At 42.2% G+C, this 14890-nt stretch overlaps 2 long non-coding RNA genes across 3 annotated transcripts in view; one reads left to right on the top strand and one right to left on the bottom strand.

Annotated features, from left to right (window-relative positions):
- LOC310827398 overlaps positions 1–14890 on the top strand; it is a 793036-nt gene that overhangs the window by 227084 nt on the left and 551062 nt on the right. The window lies entirely within an intron of this gene.
- LOC310827372 lies at positions 2612–12099 on the bottom strand. Of its 2 annotated transcripts, none has more exons than XR_014556300.1 (4): positions 11797–12099; positions 6728–6774; positions 5623–5773; positions 2612–2858 (listed from the first exon to the last, which is right to left on the bottom strand). It is a non-coding gene; the product is annotated as an uncharacterized lncRNA (long non-coding RNA). The 2 variants fall into 2 exon arrangements; XR_014556301.1 differs by having other exon boundaries at positions 5623–5683.

Below are 14890 nucleotides of genomic sequence, written 5' to 3'. Positions count from 1 at the left end.
GACAGTCAAAGGATACAGGAATGCCACATAATACAGGAAGAACTTGTTGACCAAGCAAAGCTTAACCAGAACAGGAAACCCTTTTATACTCCTCCTTGTCCAGGTGGATCCTAAAGTCAGTCAGAGTGGGTCCAAGGATCCTAAATTGCCTGGGTAGAAGCTGCAACATGCAATTCAGTAGCTCATCAACATGAAACCTAAAGTTTCCTATTTTGAGCTCCAGCAGTTCATGAAGCTGGGTTGTCCAGAGCCCTGTACTGACTGTATTCAAGCAGTCTGTAACCATAAAAGTGCCAAGGCCAAGCTGTAATCTTGGATGGCTGTGCTGAAATCTGATATATTCTCTATAGTCAGTAGCTGAAGGGGAGAAGTGTGATCTTGACATTCAACAAGCCAAAGGTGCTGCTTTGTTGGCCAGACAAAGGCAGGAGGCCAGATTCCTTCTATTTTTACCAGGCCTGACCAAACCAGAGAGACTTTGTACTGCCTATCAGGTGCAGTAACTAATCTTGAATGTCCCTGTTCCCTTCAACACCTGGAGGAGGGTTCTGAGGCACAAGATTAGCAGAGCTTGGGCTAGGATGCAGCTTGAGATCCTGTGAGTCTCAAAATCCCGGACAATAAGAATACAGTATGTGCAAGCTGTATTGATTAGAAAGCATGTTTGTCTTTAGGGACATTCCTCAACATGTAGCACAATCTATGCAGATGCTTTTCCAGATAAAGGAGTCACCATGCACCTAGTTGCTTGGATTCTCCTATATTGATAGAGTGATCTCTAGAGGCTGTGTAATGCAATATGCTTTGTGCAGTTTGTCTATACTTGTGAAGCTCATCTTCCTGGTGTGAGTGTGTTTAACTGAGGTGCTGGGAGATAAAGATGTTGATTTGTAAACTAAATCCAGATTTATTTATTTATTTTAAAAGCCAATGTTGAAGTCCAGATATTGCTGGCTAAAATCAGTGTTTATCCAAAATTTATAGAGCGGTTATGTCATAGCTTCATTAGCTATGATGGGCAAAAGAGAAGATCTAATTGGAGTGCATGAGCTCACTATGGTTTTCTTTAAGGTGACTCTTGCTTCATCCTCTAATATTGATAATACTTTTGTATTACTCGTTATGCCACCATACCATAGAAAAACCTGTGTTTTCCAGGATTTTAGCTCTATTTTCTCTGAAATGCTGAAGTCTTAAAAATAATTAATATGTCATTTTATTTACTGGTTCCTTCTCTATCTTCTGGCAAAGGTACTGGGAGTGTACTGAAGCATAACAATTAAAGCAAGCCTAATAATTTTTTTTTTAAAGTTAGGGATTCAGAAACATCCCAAAATTTTAACTCCAAAGGGGTTGGGCTTTTGTGAGCAGCCAGGTGGTCATATGAGCTGGCCTTTAAGCATCTCACCCTTCCATTTCAGGCCATAATGTCCTCACCCTTCTTCCATATTACCTGATACACTGAGTGGTTCAATAACTTGTCCTTGAGTGATACTCAGCTTGACCATGCGAATCTTGGGAGTAAGAGTGAGGGAGAGCCCGAAGGAGGCCTCAGATAAAGACTATGTACACTCTAATCTGTTTGCAACAGAAAAATGTAGGGTTTTTTTCTGCCAATACGGAACTGTTCATGCTAGTTCTCAGAATGCTTTCAATCTAGATTGCTTCTAGATCTTGCCATCCACAAAGGGGTGTGTGGTTACTTGATACACATTTGAAAAAAAACCTCCCTTTTATTAGGTTATTCATGCTGTTTTGTCCCCATACATGAAGAAGGAAGTGTGGATTGTAATCTTGGTGTACACTCACTCCCTCAACATCACTGAGTGAGTATGACTACACCTGGCCCCAATTGCCAGGGCCACTTAACATCTGTTTTCAAATGGACACACTGCAGAGTAATGCAGACTCAACATGCAATGAGTTTTTATTTTTGGAATGAAACCATTTTCTCAATAAGTGCTTTTCAGGGGCAAAAAAGATGCAGTAAATTTAGATTGTATGTGAACTAAAAAAAAGTAGTCATTCTCCATTGATTCTAGAAGAAAATGTTGTGTCTGCACAGCCAAAGTCATGTGAAGCTAGTTAAATTCTGGCCAGGAAATTATTTTCTATTACTGTCATTTAAGGGGGGGGGGGTTCACTTTAAGAAAATTCAGTTGTTGTGAATGTAGTTTGCTTTACCAAGCTTTAACCAAATCCAGACTTTTGTGGGGACGGAAGAACTTGGCTTAACTCTTAATGAATAGCTGAAAAATCTTATGCATGTCCCCATCCCTCCCCCCCACCATCTGCCCTGCCATTGAGGCCCAGTGTAGAAAAGCTGAAATCCTGAACAGAAACCATTTCTTCCTGTCCCGTTCCATTAGAAAAGTAAATAAATGACACAAAGCTGTTTATTCTCACAAGACCTCCAGTCCATTCTGTTGTGCAAACGTGTTTGGATAACGCTGATGAGCTGTCTACAGGACTGACCCACTTTTCATCCTCCAGAAGTGGATAAATTAATATTGTGGGGTTTATAAAGGATAAAGTGCCAGAGAAACCCAATTGCTATTTTAAACATATAAAATTGCAAAAATTAGCAAATGATGACAATGGAAGCAATAACTCTGAATTGCAGCAAAACATTTTATATTTAGTCTCTTACTTTGGGGGGGACTCAGTTTGGTTAAACAAGTAACATTTTGATTTGGATTGAAAACTAGCTTGATATATTATAAGTGGGGAAAATCATGACTTAAAAATAACAACCCAAACTTTGTAGCCTTCCTTCATTGGCTTAATAACATCATCTCAGGGCCATATTCAATCTATTTGAAGGTCTTCTTTTTTCCCCCTCCTGGAAGCAAATCCTGCTGGGAGTCAACAGAGACAACTTCCACTTAAATGCATTGATGCCTGAGTTAAACATCTTAAAGCATCCATGGTACAACAGTTTTCATCTATAGTTTAACTATTTTTAGCAAAGTTTACCCAATTATGAGTGGAGAATTATTCTGCATTTTAAAAGCCTTGGGCAAAATATTTTATAGAGTGCTATTACTTTTGTGAGGTTTGTTGAGTAGAAAAGGAGTACAATCTAATAATTTACTTTCTTACTGAAACTCGGGTAATGCAAATGAGAGTAGGATTTTTGTCAGATTTGAGAATCTCAAAGGACACCCTGTTTCCTTTTTATGTATTGCCCCCATTACACCCAGTTGGCATCCTGTTCACGCTATCAGTTTTAATCAATACATATAAGGTATGCTAAAAACAAACAAACATTGTAGTTGGTGGGTGCAAGGAGATTTTCACAGCAGCAGCAAGAAACACATAAAATGTAATCCATGGAAATTTAGGGCTATCTAAATCCATTGAAGTGGGACGTGGGTGGCGCTGTGGGTTAAACCACAGAACCTAGGGCTTGCCCGATCAGAAGGTCAGCGGTTCGAATCCCCGCGACGGGGTGAGCCCCCGTTGCTTGGTCCCTGCTCCTAGCAGTTCAAAAGCACGTCAAAGTGCAAGTAGATAAATAGGTACTGCTCTGGTGGGGAGGTAAACAGCATTTCTGTGCACTGCTCTGGTTCAGCAGAAGTGGCTTTGTCATGCTGGCCACATAACTCAGAAGCTGTACGCCAGCTCCCTCGGCCAATAAAGCGAGATGAGCGCCGCAACCCTGGAGCCGGCCACAACTGGACCTAATGGTCAGGGGTCCCTTTGCCTTTACCTAAATCCATTGAAATATGTGGGACCTGTGTGGTTATTTCCATATTACTTCACTGAGACTTTTCAAGCACACTTACCTTTCTCCAGATTGCATCCACAGTATGTAAATCTTCAACAATATTTAGTTAAAAGCAACCTCAACTGAAATCACTGGGGCCTATTTCCAAGTAGGCATGTTCAATTTAGGGTAGCAAAATACACAAGGTGGAGAGCAACAGGTTCAAAGAGGAGTGTTTTGCCTACACAAGCCTTTTAGGTGACTTCCAGATGTTCTGTTTATTGAGCATTCATCCTGATGTTTGCAGGGAGATTATATGAAATTGCATAAAGCAACTGTTACCCCCCTCCTTTTTACAATACATTTGAAGGGGGGGTAACAATTGCTTGATACAATTTCATATAACCTCCCTGCCAACAAATCAGGATGAATGCTCAATAAACAGAACATCTGGAAGGGGAGGGGGTTTGTTGGGAAAGAGACCAGAATAACTTTTATTACACAAACTGAATTTGCTAGCATGTGATGGAATCCCACCTGAAAACAGCATCAGTTACTAGGTCTACCAGTTGAAAAATGGCAGAAAAAAAGGTAAGGTTAAGCACTTAATTTCCAGTCTCTTCACTGTTCCCTGTCCTTGCCTATGAAAGTTTTGTTGTTGTTGTTTAGTCGTTTAGTCGTGTCCGACTCTTCGTGACCCCATGGACCAGAGAACGCCAGGCACCTCTGTCCTCCACTGCCTCCCGCAGTTTGCTCAAACTCATGCTGGTAACCTCGAAAACACTATCCAACCATCTCGTCCTCTGCCGTCCCCTTCTCCTTGTGCCCTCCATCTTTCCCAACATCAGGGTCTTCTCCAGGGAGTCTTCTCTTCTCATGAGGTGGCCAAAGTACTGGAGCCTCAGCTTCACAATCTGTCCTTCCAGTGAGCACTCAGGGTTGATTTCCTGAAAGTTTACACCCCAATAATTTGTTACAGTCAGTTTAGATGAAATATTAATTGTGCGAGTGCCATCAATGTGTGTGTTTTTTGTTCTGTTAATAATGGTCTCCCTTTTCTTGCCATGGCCCAAACAAAAATGTTCTCTCTAAAGCTGCTATTTGCATTTCAAGGGAATTTCCCACTGGTGTTAAGACAGAATTTTCGTTGAGGTATTCTCTCTCCATCCCAACATTGGAAATGCTTCCTCTTAGCTACTATGTAGCTCAGGGGTCCCCAAAGTAAGGACCACGGACCGGATAAGGCCCGAGGGACTCATATATCCAGCCCACGGCAACCCCCGCTGCCGCTGCCCTCCCTTACCGGCACTGCACTGCACAGCTGCCCACTTCTGGGTCGGAAGAGCACCGGAAATAGCCTGTGCTATTTCTGGTGAACATCCAGGTTGAAGGAGGCCCGTGCACATGCGCACAAGCTATTTCCGGTGCTCCTCTGACCTGGAAGTGTGCTGGAAATAGCACCGGAGACACCGGCCGAAGGCACAGTAAGTTTGCTGACCCCTGTAGCTCAATGGTAGAGCATCTCCTTTGCTTGCAGAAGGTCCCAGGTTCAGTCCCTGGCATCTCCAAGTAGGTTTGGGAAAGACCCCTGCATAAATCCCTGAAGAGCCAATGCCAGTGCGTGTAGATAGTGCTGCATTAGATAAACCAGTGGTCTGATTCAGTTTAAGGCTTCCAATGTACTTACATAACAAAAAAGTGCATATTAATTACACCCATGCAATTGAAGTTGCATGGTCCTAATGAGTCGTAGAGTGTAGACCAATAAGAGATGATCATTCAGCCCTGTGCTATTGTATGTATGTATGTATGTATGTTTGTATGTATGTATGTTTGTATGTATACTGCCTTTCATCTGAAGATCACAGGGGGGTTCACAACATAAAAACAAAAAATACGTAATAATGACTTACTTTCAGGTACTCAGGTTCCAGGACAAATGAGCACCTTGGGTGACACTGACAGCCAAGATATCTGGAAGGCTCAAAGGAAAGCTTTGGTGCCTCCCTCACTGATGTTGCCAAAACCAGGAGAAAATTGCAGATCTGAGAATATTTATACCAGCTGATGATGCCAAAATGTTCTTTGTGTCACATTAATACTTTTATCTCTAATATTAATATTACTATTATTATTTATTAAACATAGTAGTTGCTTTTTTCTATGATAACTCAAAGTGACTTACAATACAGTACAGCTAAGGTGAAGCTCACCAAAAACTTGTTTGCCAGCTTTCAGCAGAAGTCAGTTATGGACAGCACTGATTGGTCCTGTGACATCACAAAACCATCTCCCTTTCATTGCTGATGCAGTGCTATACTTAAAAAAAACCCTACTATTGTGCTTCTTAAGACAAAATACATGGACAAACATATATTTACTAATCTAAATCTACAGGCCAAACTTTAAAAATAAAATAGGCGAGGTGAGGTGAGATGGGTGGAATGAGGAGTAAAACTGATGGCGAATGGATCAGAATGAGAATCTTTGGTGTATATGTCTACCTCTTTTGCAGAAAAGGCAAATGGAAGCCACTCACCAACAGCAGAAAAGAATGTGGGTTATATCCAATGCTAACGCTACTCAGGGTAGACCCTTTGAAATTCACAGACATGACTAACTTAGATGCATTAATTTAAATTAATTTAAATTAAAAACTTTCGTTAAAATTAGCACCTGAATGTTTGCACTTGAGTGTTTCCATAAATCCTTTTTTGAACAGTTGATCAGTTATTTAAACAGCACAGAAGCTGGTTTAAAAGCAGCATCTTTCTCAGACAGCACAAACTGCCAGAGTCCCAAAATGATGTCACCCTGCTTGGATTAGTCACTGCCTGCAGCAAGCTCAGAAGTGCCAACTGCTATTAAGAATATTGGGTTGACCCTCTTTTCCATCCTTATGCTAGCAAGATCATCATTGAAAACAATGGGAGTTCAGGGGGTGGGGGGGGAGAACAGAAGGAATAGTCTCTTTATTTTAAATAACTGTCACTGTGGCTTCTATGAATAGCAGCTTACCTTTCACTTCTCAAGGCTAGCCATTGATAACTTCCAGGTGTTACAGTCTGCAGTGGCAAAAAAGAAAAAGAAAATAATTGAGTAACTGGGTACAGAGGCAGGGGATGGGGAGAATACATCAAATGTGCTGCCTTCCAGAAGTTATCAATGTACAACTCCAATCAGCCCCAGGCATCATGACCAATGGTCAGGGGTGGTGGGAGTTGTAGTCAAATAACATCTGGAGGGCACTACGTTGGCCATCCCTGTCATAGAGTCATCCGTCTGACACATACCAGTCAAACTCTCTCTTCCTGTACTTGCTACTTTTTATCCAACATGGGCCTTTCTTTTCCTGCCTGTGTTATTTAGATTGCAAGCAGGGTGCAGTACAGAGACTTGCAGACTCCCGGTACTGAATAAATGTTTAAGAACAGCAGCAAAACACAGATGGGGCAGGTATACCAGGCTAGAAAGCGATAAAGATGCTGTTTGTTTAAAGACACTGTTTTGTGCCTTAGGCGTGTTCCAGTCAAAAACCCATTGGATGTTGCTCGAATGACAAACATCACTGAAGTGAATGTGGCTGCAACAGGAGCAGGGCTTAGCAGCTGGAAATCAAAATGAAGGTGAATTCTAATGGTTATTTTTCACTGTAACATATTGCAGTCCCGGATGATACCAATATCAGATATCTTCCATCCATGTGTGTTGACCGAGACTGTTGTCCCAAGGTAGAAGATGATAAGCTGTAGCTGTCTGAATCTGCTGTTAGCTGCAAAACATGGGATTTGGCTTTTTAAAAGGAAAATGAGACATTTCTTCACTGTTTTTTGGAGTAAAAAATGGGCAGGAGAAAACAATGAAAGAGCATGGTAATCAGGCCCCATTATATCATATAAAAGTTAGCAAACAAGAAAAGGGGGAAAGGGGTTTAAAAAACAGCAGCAGGAAAGCTAGAGCCGTTCACTGTGTATATTTGAAAGAGTTTCAGTGTATCTGGAAAGTAACAGAATTTCTATATCAAACAGCCTAGTTTTTGAAACTGATGCCTGAATATTTTCTGCTATAATAGCACCTGTGCAAGGCCTTTGCCTTGGGCGGGCTTAGCCACCCACCCCTTTGTGATCCGTTGTTGTAGCCCAAGGTCTCTTGAAACAAGGGGAATTGTGCAATGCAGATGGAAACAGGACTGAAGGTTTTCAGCTAGAAGTCAGGTGCCTTCAGCAAGAGCAAGAAAAAGGCAGGGTAGCTGGAGCATTTTGCAGCACAGCAGTTCATGTTTACAGAGACATGAATGTGAGCAACAGTTCAAGATTAAGGTCGGGACCACTCAGCAAGCTCACAACCTGTCCATTTTTCGAACACTATTATAACAGTTTTCCATAATTGCCTAAAACACATTTTTTGTTTGCCCTTTTTTTTAAAGAATGGGGTAGCTTTTGCATTGTTTCCTGCAAACATGATCAGCTAGTTTTAAAAAAGGAAGAAAGGGGAAGTCATCCTTATCTCATTTACATGGATGTGAGTTTCTGTTCACCCCACCCCCACCCCGGCCCACTTACTTGAAATTAAATTCTCAGGAGAAATGTACTCCTTGATATAAGAGGAAGTAATTTCTGGACAATAGCAGGGAATATAACTAAGGCTCTTCCAGACATTTTCTAATGTGAAGAATATATATTCAATTACACAAGAAATGTCTCGTGTATTATACTTTCTTTGCTGTTGTATGGGGATAGAGAGTGTTCTGTTCCATAAGCAAGGCGTATAATTTGCAAGGGTTTTGAGTTCTGACCAGTTTACAGTATGTTAGATTCAGACTGTATGATCTCAACAGGAGAGCACAGAAAGGGAACAGACACAGAGGATCAGAAGCAGTCAGGGAACATTAACTGCATACATGCATAATTATTACTACAGTGACCTGATGGAAATTCTGCAAGGATTTCAGAAATACTTCTCATAACCTTAACTCTAGCTGTGTGACTGCTCAGCTGTAATATGAGGTATATAAAGAATCAAATCCTTTTATTTTCTTGTGTGTGTGTGTGTGTAGCACACTTCCCACAACCAATATGAAAATTAAATACAAACAAATGACCATTTATTTCTGCAGGAACATTACCATACCTTGACAAACTGTAAAGCTATATAAAATTTAACAGAACGTTTTTATATCAGCTGAAGCATAGAAGCTGCATGACCACAAAAGAATGCAATATTAAACTGTTTTGATTACTCCTTGTTCTGGTCTTTGTGTATATTTTAATTTGTCCTAATAGAAAAGTGTTTATTCACCAGGACTAAACATTCAGGCACTTCATGCATACCATAGTCTATGTATCATGGTGTATATTTCGACCAATTAAACAATTACATGACAATTTAGTGCTGCTGATGGATCAGATCAAAGCATTAAATGTGTGAAGTGTCTACAGATGCTAATATTAATAAATCACAATCCACTTGTCCATAGCTTTATGCTAGCCTGCCTCCACATAAGGTCAATGTAAAAAAGTTTTCTGACAAGTGCTGCATGTTTCCTTCTTTCTGTCTTGTTTCTGCGGCTGAATTTAGGCTAAGCTAAATGTTTAACAGAAGCAATGCAGAAAACAAAACAAAAAAGAAATCTACTAATTTAGCTTTAAAATAAAAGTTAAAGTGACAGAAGTGCCTTTAAATTGTGCAATAATCCTTCCAGTCCTTTTGCATCCCAAAAGACTACAAATGTGACCAGACACTGCAAAATGGCAAGTTGTTTATCAGTAGTCTGTGTTCCAAAGCGACACCTGTAAATTCCTTCTCTTTTTGCATCAGCAGAATTAAGATATCTATAAAAAACCCTTCAAGCCACTTTTCTACATATTAATGCATAAATATGCATAGCAAAATGACCTGTCCCTCACCTTGGAGATGAGATACCGGTACATTGCATCAGATTCTTCCCTGCCAATCTAGCTACTTTCTGTAGGATGTAGGAAATCTCTGCTTCATACCAACAGGGAATTATACCAGGGTGTTTGTTTTGTTGTTTTACAGTTAAAACATGGGCATTTAAGCCTTTGCTATCTCTTAGGCATTCCACTCACTTCAAGGATGCAGTGAAACAACAGCAATTTTCTAATGGGTATAAGATGTACGTAAATGTGATTAGCTCCTCCCTACTGTAGCTTCTTGAAAGTTAATTGTTTCTTTTATACCCATAAATGACTTTGGGAACCGTCTCTCACACAGTGATTCTGCTGTACACACATACTATTACTTGAAAATAAAACAAATATATTATTTAATTGAAAATACTTCCATTTACGACAGATTTGTTTAGAATTAACATGCCAGCCTACAGTCACAAGGGTATAGAAACACCCCAGGCAGTGGGGCAGCTAGCTAGGGCTGAGCCCTCGAGCCAAATTCCACAGCCCCCAGAACACTAGGTGCCCCCAAATAACCTTGTAGAGTGCAGTGCACAGGGCCCACAGCAACACCTGGATTAGCATTCTGGGGCCCACTGGGACTGATGCTGGTCACTGCAGCTTCCTTCCTTCCTTCTTAAGTTTTAAAAATATTTTATAAGGCAACCAGCCAGGCATGTACATGGTTACAGAGACTTTAAATAGATTATCCCTTTTTAAAAGAACAAAATGGTGCTTATTCTTCAGCACATGTGCAGCAGAAGCAAACTCAATTTTATTCCAATAGTCATGATGGTGCTATGATTTAAGGAATGTAGGAGCAGTTGGATAGCATGGAATGGTGGCAAGAGGGGAAGAACGGGAATGTTAATTGTGGGCTTTACAACTGGTCAGAAGTCATACATATGGCTATCTAAAGCCCCTACCTGATGAAAAACCATTATCATATTGGCCTGAATATAAGCCACACTTTCCCCCCAAATTCCAACCGTGAGTGCGACTTATATTCGCGACCTTACTAAAATTATCCAGTATGAAGCCAGGAGCGCAGGGCAAACAGCACCAGGAACGTAACAAAGCGGCTCCTGCCTCGCTCATAGTCCCCCATCTATGAGATATGAGACGTGCGCATTATTGGCAGTTTCCAAACACAATTGAATACATTTTTGTTTCAACAGCCTTTCCTAGCTGAATGAATGGGTTTCTGCCATGGGTGTTTTGTTTTTTTTTAGACATATTTATGTTTGTTTTTATAAAAATGTTTTCATTGTATACTGCTTTGAGGTGTGGAAGGCTAATAATAATAATAATAATAATAATATACACATTTCATTGAGTGTGAGGCCAATTTAATTTAATAGGACTTCTGTCTAGACATGGATAGGGTTGTGCTGAAAGAAGTCTTGAAGAAACTATGTCAGTCTCTGATATTATCTGTAAAATGGGAATAGCAGTGACCTTCTTTATGATATCATTGTATGGACAAACAAAAGACAACAACAGATTACAAAATTGGGTATTTTGTTTTATAGCTAGAACCTGGTCCTAAGATTATAATCCAAGAGTTCCAGGTATCCTCTCTATTCTCCCAGTTTATATAATAAATAACTTATTGAAGATCCAAAGTGGTGACTGGATTCTGTCATCAGAAAGATATGTGGGTGAGTAAGAATTTCTGTGTATCTTGTAAAACAGCTCGGCACTTGTACGTGCATGTGTAGAACTGCAAATGATTTTATGAGATTCTTGGGAATGTGTGCCTGCTTATCTAAGAGGGAAAAGTGAACTAAGAAGAAATATCTGTCTCCTGACTTCAGCCTTGCCTGCCAAGCTTTAAATGTTTCTTTGTGTATGTTTTCTTTCTTTCTGAAGTGTATGCTGTCTCATCTCCTTCAGTAAAACTGTTAAGCATTGGAGCACACTTCCAAATAACTGTATCATGAAGAGGAACAGAAGAGGAGAATGTGTCCTGTACTGTGAACCAAATGTACAGGGCTGGGATGGAGAACCTGAGACCCAGCTCCCAATCAGCCCAAATGAGCAGGGCCAATGGTCAGGGATGATGGGAGTTGTAGTTCAAAACATTTGGAGGGCACTATGTTGGCTACCTTTGGTCTAAAATCTAGTAAAATATGCCCAAATAATACCTTCAAGGAATTCACTGGACATACCCACCCCAGGTTGATTATCCTGATAGCTGGACCAAGATCACCCAGTGATTCTGTTGCACAGCAGCAGAATACAGGAACAAGCGTAAGCCTGCCAAAATTGTGCACACAGCCCATTTACAGTGCCTAATAAAACTGCACCAAAAAAGTAATATCCTGTAAAGCAAAACGTGTAGAGAGGGGGCTAAAGACCTAGTAAATACAGTGGTACCTCAGGTTACATACACTTCAGGTTACATACACTTCAGGTTACAGACTCTGCTAACCCAGAAATAGTGCTTCAGGTTAAGAACTTTGCATCAGGATGAGAACAGAAATCTGGCTCCGGCAGCGTGACAGCAGCAGGAGGCCCCATTAGCTAAAGTGGTGCTTCAGGTTAAAAAGAGTTTCAGGTTAAGAACGGACCTCCGGAACGAATTAAGTACTTAACCCGAGGTACCACTATAATTAAGAAATGAGAGGGGCAGGGAATCTTCTCAGGTGCTAAGGAGGTATGAGGCATGTTGTGAGTGATTATCCTCAAACATAGTGTGCAGGAAGGGGAGGTTTAAGCCTTCACTCACCAAACTTCATATTGGTGAAAATCGTTGTGGAGGTGTGTGTGGGGGGGGGAGTGATTAGCAAAATCAATCCTCCTGGCAAACCGGAAAATATCCCCTTACTCAGGGGTCAGCAAACCTTTTCCACAGGGGGCTGGTCCACTGTCCCTCTGACCTTGTGGGGGGCCGGACTATATTTTTTTGGAGGAAATCCCTACCACCAACTCTCCCTCCCTTCTCCACAGCACTGGATGAGCCCCGGTGGCTGTGCCTTGCGAGCGGCAGGGGCTGGCGGTGGTGGAGGGACCTTGAGCGGCATGAAAGGGCTGGCTCTGGAGAGGGGCTGCTTAAAAAGGCGCTCAGTCAAGAAAGCCCAGCCCCCTTCCTCCTCTAGGCAGGGCGGGGAGAAGCCAGGAGGAGGGAAGAGGCAGTGCCACAGGGTGTGTGGAAATGGTGCAGCCCAAATGATCAAAATCCCCACGCCGATCCAAGCATCAATTCCTGGACCATCCGCGGGCTGGATCTAGAAAGCAATTGGGCCAGATCCGGCCCCCGGGCCTTAGTTTGCCTAACTATACCCCTTCAATTCCACAACTTTCCTCAGCAGAGTTTCTTTCTTTCTTTCTTTTTAGAAAAATAAGTGGCTCAAATAAATGTAAACTAAGCTTTAGTAATAAAGAAAGCAGTAACAAAATAACATAATGAGGGAAACTAAATACAGTGGTGCCCCGCAAGACGAATGCCTCGCAAGACGATAAACCCGCTAGACGAAAGGGTTTTCCGTTTTTCGATGCGCTTCGCAAGGTGAATTTCCCTATGGGCTTGCTTCTTGCGATTTTTTTCGCTCCCCCTTTTTCTAATCTGCTAAGCCGCTAAGCCTTTAATAGCCGCTAAGCGCGCTAATCCGCTAATAGGGTTGCTTCGCAAGACGAAAAAACCGCTAGACGAAGAGACTCGCGGAACGAATTATTTTCGTCTTGCGAGGCACCACTGTACAACAGTGTGAGGCAAGTCTGAGGCAAGAAAAGAAGAAGAGACAGTTGGTCCCTCTTAACTGAAACTTAATGGAACACACTGAAGGGAGGGGCTGATTCCGGAGCGTAACAAACAAGCCCCGCCCACCAGATACCAAACATTCTGCTGATCAAATTAGGCCCCAGTGTTTTTCTTACAGGTTTAAGCCTTCCCCCACATGGCAATTAGCATTGAGGGGGAAATTCCAACGGGTGCCCATGGGTTCTGTTTTGTAAGACACAGGTGGTACAGTGTAACCAAAGTGCTGTCCTGCATTCATCTCTGAAATTAGGCCTAAGGAAAGGAAATGGCCAAACTCCAGAGCAGTCAGAGATCTGAGCAATCCGGAAACACAGGGTCTATAGGAGAAGCTGAAGGCAATCAGAGAAAGAGCTATCAAGTGCAGGCTTGCTCTTGTAGCAGGGTGATGAGACAAAGACAGGGTCAAAAACAGAAAAGCAGTCCAAGAGCAGGCTGAATGCTTCTCAGCAAAGTCTTTGCAGGGAGTTGAGGTAGGGTCAGCCCACTCATGAGGCAAGGTGAGGCAACTGCCTTGGGCACCAGGATCCACAAGTGCAGAAAAGTCGGCCTCCAAGGAAAACACTGCCTGCTACTGCTGCAACGACAGCGCCAGCTGTCCATGATCTACTCCATGGAGGCTAGATCTGCCACCTCCTTGGCAGCCCCCGCCATACTGCCTCTACAGTGGTCTCTCCCAAAAAGGAGGCGCTGCTGGTCTCCTCTCCACCCCCAAGGATGAAATGATGGGGGCTGTCCTCTGGGGTCTCCTGGGCACTGCACCCACTTGATGTAATTCAGGGTGGGCCTTTCTCCCACCCACAATGGCTTTTGATTCCCACTTCAACCATCAGGCAAGGTTGATTTGACCCCACCATCCTTGTTCCCAATATAGATATTTAGTCCCCCTTGTTCCCAATGTAGATCTTCGCTCACTCCTTCTTTCCACCATTTTGTGGTTTACCTCAGGTGCCAAAAGGTCTTGGGCCAGCCCTGGGTCCAGTCAGAGTGGGGAGATGGCTCAAGAAGCTGTGTTGCTAAAGAGCTGCATTATTCCAGCAACTAAATCTTCAGTTGAGAGCTTATGTTGTCTGCACAGCTGCAGCAGGTTAGCTCATCCTTCAAGGTTCCCTGCTTCTGAGACATCCTTTTTTTTCCTGAGGAGGTCCCTAATTCTGGTTCTTCTGATCTTAGAAGCATGTGTTCTCTTGATGGGTGGCTGCCTGTGCCTGCATCTTCTATAGCTCGGCATTTCCTGTGCCTGGGAGGTAGTTCAACCTTCTTTTATGCTAGAGGCAAGGCAGCTGCTGCAGGTGAGTTAGAAACTTTGACATCACTTCTCTGAAGATGCTTTAGGTTTTTAGGGTAGAGCCAGAGTCAGAAGACCCATAACGTCTTCAGACTTCATCTGATGAGGAATTGGACTGTGTCAGGTATGACTGATATACATATAGTGTCATTATATGGTTTACTCACTAGGTGGTATGGGGCTTAGTTTTAACTGCATAGAATGAGGGGTTTGCTATGCTA

This window comes from Podarcis gaigeae (genome assembly GCF_964106915.1).
Source record: "Podarcis gaigeae genome assembly, chromosome: 11".
Lineage (NCBI taxonomy): Eukaryota > Metazoa > Chordata > Lepidosauria > Squamata > Lacertidae > Podarcis > Podarcis gaigeae.
The sequence above is the reverse complement of the archived record's forward strand: the minus strand, read 5'-3'. Positions and strand labels throughout refer to the sequence as shown.